This window comes from Penaeus vannamei, chromosome 37, assembly GCF_042767895.1.
Source record: "Penaeus vannamei isolate JL-2024 chromosome 37, ASM4276789v1, whole genome shotgun sequence".
NCBI classification, from domain to species: domain Eukaryota; kingdom Metazoa; phylum Arthropoda; class Malacostraca; order Decapoda; family Penaeidae; genus Penaeus; species Penaeus vannamei.
In genome coordinates this window covers 9,897,138-9,902,137 of record NC_091585.1, presented here as the reverse complement: position 1 = coordinate 9,902,137, position 5,000 = coordinate 9,897,138, and the positions used below count along the sequence as shown (strand labels likewise).

At 40.1% G+C, this 5,000-nt stretch overlaps 1 protein-coding gene across 4 annotated transcripts in view; it reads right to left on the bottom strand.

Annotated features, from left to right (window-relative positions):
• Positions 1-5,000, bottom strand: part of LOC113824457 (thioester-containing protein 1 allele R1) — a 44,614-nt gene that overhangs the window by 29,549 nt on the left and 10,065 nt on the right. The window lies entirely within an intron of this gene.

The following is a 5,000-nucleotide window of genomic DNA, read 5'->3' as shown; positions in this document are numbered from 1 at the left end:
CATCTAGCGGACGCGCGATCTATCGGAGTCCGTAGTAAGTGCATTCTCTTCGGGAGGATTTAAATATGATAATAACAGGTGTGGCAGTGCAGAGGACACTACCTGCCCGGGGACGGCGGGTCGGCCTTGGGTGCGCCATCCCCCGCACCCCACCGTGCCCTACCTGGGCGGCTCCGGCAAACCCTCCCTCGCCCACGGACTAGGAGGGCCCGAGGGGCGCGGCCGAAGAAGCAAGAAGAGGGGCAGCGAGAGGAGGAAAACGTTAAATAGCCGAGGGAGGAGGAAACAGACAAATATAACCTAAGAGAATGATAAAGGAGAAAGGAGATATGAATGGAAACAAAGAAGAGAGAGAGGAGAGGATATAGAAGAGGAGACAAGTGAACTAGAACCAATAAGGGGGAAAAGAAGACTAGATATTGCAGAGAGAATGAACGGAGGACAAGGCAAGCCTGTGACCGGCATACACAGTGCATCAGCGAGCAAAGACGAAGGTCGCGTAGAAGGCAAACGAACGGGTTGAAGCGACTCTTGCTTTCCTTCGAAAATATCGGATTTATCGCCAATTTCAAAGCAAAAGGAATCCCAAAATAGATGGCAAAGAGGAATCAACGAATCCAAGTAACGAATAAAAAAATATATGATCCGAGATAAATGATGTTGAGATGCATAGAGTAGCATCAGGCACGTGTTAAACCTGCCTCGAGTACTTAAAAGAAATATGCATATCCGCTTATTGAAATGTGGTCAGGCGAGTTTATCCACTCTGCCTGTCTGTCTGTCTACTCTCTCTCTCTCTCTCTCTCTCTCTCTCTCTCTCTCTCTCTCTCTCTCTCTCTGTCTCTCTCTCTCTCTCTCTCTCTCTCTCACTCTCTCACTCTCTCACTCTCTCACTCTCTCACTCTCTCACACACACACATGTGTATTTGTTTTGTGTGTGTGTGCATAAAATATATAAATATATATATGCATATATAGAGAGATACATAAATATATACATACATACGTATGTATGTATAGAAAGTCATATATACATAAAATTATGTATGTATACATATATATATATATATATATATATATATATATATATATAAGTATATATATGTTGGTATATATATATACATATATATATATATATATATATACATATACATATATGTATGTATACATATGTATGTGTGTGTATGTGAATATATATATATGTATATATACATACATACATACATATATATATACATATATATACATACATATATATATATAAATATACATATATACATACATATATATATATATACATATACATATATACATACATACATACATATATATATAGACACAGATACACCAACACACACACACACACACACACACACACACACACACACACATATATATATATATATATATATATATATATATATATATATATATATTATATATGTATGTATATATATACATATATATATATATATATATATATACATACACATACATATATATAAATATATATATATACATATATATATATACATACATACATATACATATATATATATATATATATATATATATATATATATATTATACATATATATGTGTATGTGTGTGTGTGTGTGTGTGTGTATGTATGTATATGTATATGTACACATGTATATATAGATTAATAGATAGATAGACGTGTGGATGTCTGAAAGAATGTATGTGTATGTGCAAGTGTATGCTCCTCATTACCTCTCGCTTTCTCTCTATCCACCATCAACCGTCTCTCCCCCTTCATCCTCCCCTTGTTCCTCAGAAACCCGCATGAAAGAGGTCTCTTTGGAGGTTGCAAGGGAAAGACATATTCCAGAAAATGATGAAATGCGGCCGCTCACACGTCGACACAGCGGAGTCTGCCACTGCGGGCCCGAGAGAGCTCGAGGCAGAAACCCGTAGGACGAGTGAGCTCCGTCTGTCCTTCACGACAAGGCTTGGAGTGTTCGCCCAAGGATGCAATTTTTACATTATAGACAACGGTAGATGAGACATTACGATATGAAACGCTTACTTCGCGGGATACATTGCATCAGGAAGCGAGAGAGAGAGAGGGCGGAGCTTCAGGTGAAGGTGCGATGGGTCAGAACCTAAGCGTGAGGCAAGGCGGAGGTGAGGCAACCCCGAGATGACATTTCAAACATGCGGCGAGCGTGAATTTGCTCCCAAATAACCTCCTTAGTGACACGGGGCGTGGGCGTACGAACAGGTGCGGAAAAATCTCGGAGATGAAGCAATGCCGGTTACGGTGAATAAATATTGTTTAAGCGACGAATAAACACAATAGAGAGTGATGAGGAAATAAGGGCCGCAACAAGAGCAAGGGATAAAGCAAGGACAAGCTAAATGTGGGAGATGGTAAACAAGTTAAGACGAAAGACGCGGGCGGCCCGAGACAGGCAAGGGGGACGAGAAACCCCGGGATAACCTCACTGGCACGACTCCAGGGACGCCCGCCCACGCCCGCCCGCCCATGCCTAGTTTCGAAAGTTGTGTAAGTGCTGACGCTGGGAAATCTACATAAATCTCTTCCTTTGTGCCCACAGTCTGACAGCCATGGAGAGACGCCTAAGAAAGTGTGGATCGCCACTGAAGGCTGGTCGTCCCCGTGGGGAATTCCCCAAACACACGAACGACATATTACGAAGAGCATTATTTTCAAATTCAACAAACACCTACGTAGACAAATCCTTATCACCCACACACTGAGATAACAACCATGGGGCTCACACCCCATGTAATTAAGGGCCGACCTATATTTAAATAAATTACACCCACACACGTATGACAGACCTACTTCTTAAGCCTGAACGCCTACCCAGACAGTTATGAGAAAACGATACCTGTTTGGCCGGCTGAGCCACACTTCCATATTCTACTTTTATCAGAGTGGGCGGTTAAATGTGTGTTAAATTAACTGTCATGATTTATGGCTAATGTGACTAATTTAAATGGCAAAGAGTACCATATACGTTAAACATCTTATATGCGCTATCTATTTCATATGTATTATATATATAATGTAAATATGAATATACCATGTAAATATGAAGGATTGGAATATATATTAACAGCCGACATTGCTGCATAATTCAAAGTCCAACACCTACGACAGCATAACTGAACATTGAGAAAGAGACCTAACCTAACCCCAGCCAAAGTGCGGCGACGATGAAGACCTCTCGAAGCGAGCAGTGATTTTCCGGGTCCACGGAAGGGAAACCTCATGCACGATAAAGCACACGCGGGAGTACATGCAATGCCGCTCGTGACGTCACAGTAGGTCAGCCATGTCCATTCTTTGTATGGAAAATGACATGTTACAGCAGGTCGCAGAAACGCTCTACGGACTACAGTCCCGTGCATTTCTGTCGTCAAAAGGACTTACGTAAGTCATTCAGACGCAATATGTAAACACGGCTATTGCATTACTGTATCATACTCTTCATTAAACTTTATGTATGAAATTCGTCGTAAATGTGGGACTTCGCAATGGGCAGAGATTTGGTTCCGGCTTAAATACACACACACACACAACCAAAAAAAATCAGATATGGTGAAGTCAGCATTAAAAATAATCACTGCATCAAGGCACAACTTGCGAAATGTGTCATATATCAAGGGGTGGAAAAATAACGGTAATCCAATGCAATTAAGTTACAATAGGTGAAATGAACTCATCAAATTAGACCCGAGACATGCCCAAAACGACCTTGAAACCACGACGTAACAAGGCGTGCCACATATCAAGAATTCAAAAGATGGGAAGATACAATAAAATAACCATGTTAAATACAAATCAACCTCTGATCTAACCCCGAACATCAAGGGGTAACTTTTGTGCTGTGTAGTGTCATTATAGACCTTTAACTATTTCCTGTAACCGCCCATGCTCCCGCCAGTCTCTTTGTAATCATTCTGCTCACTTCCACTTTTTTTCTTGGCCAGAAATATGAAAGTTTTCCATAACGCTGCACTTGTCGAGGCGTAGCAATTTCGCAAAGTTTTCGGTTGAAGGTTTCTACTGTGGCAGCGAAAGACCAGCCCCGGTGTTGCATTTATTTGCTCGTGTTTTTCATTTAAGTACATTGTGATTAACAGATCCGTACTGTGTTTTTTCTTTCCTGCTATACCATTTATCTTCGGATAATCCCCGTGTCAGCGTTATAAACAAGAGCAAAACATGCAACGAAGACTTTCTATTTAAAAAAGTTTGAATGATGTTGCCAAAGCACGATATTCTCTATTGTTCCTATAATTAATACTTTTTATGGCCTCACACTGGCATATGACCTGAATGACCTTATAGTGAAAGGGAAGAAAACACATATAAACAGTGAATGATACTCCACTTCCTTGGTAGTGACATATTTAGGCCGAATTCAAACTGATCCTCGCATTATCGCATACATGTTTACCTTCTCGAAACTACTGCTGTATCGTACACCTGACAGCGCGGTGTTAATAACCACACATACAATAAAAAGAGGAAGTTGCCTTCGGTTATCTGTGTACAATTACTTTTGCTGAAACAATTAACTTAAAGAAAAATAATATCAGAGAAGAAGCTTCCTTTACAAGTAGAATTATACGTTTTCTTTGTTTTCGTGTTACATCTGAACCTGTAACTTCAGAAGTTGCCAAGTCGTGCATAAGTGAAAGTGTTAGGTCATGGCCCGAGACACACGACACTATAAAAGCATGGTGTGTTCGACGTTTTTCAAGCTGCCTCTGTAGGCACTTGCAAAGATGTTTCAAATCAGTCTGCATGAAATAGCGCAACGGGAATCATTAGCAAAAAATCATCCATAAACGTTTGCATAAACATTTTTATTGCTATTTAAGATGAAGTGTAGGGACTTATGCAACTGTAGATTTGAATAAATAACATAGGAATGTATAGGTGCATCACTAGAATCTTATTCTCGGTGTAATAAAATTTGCTATTTTGGGAAGGTTTGAAA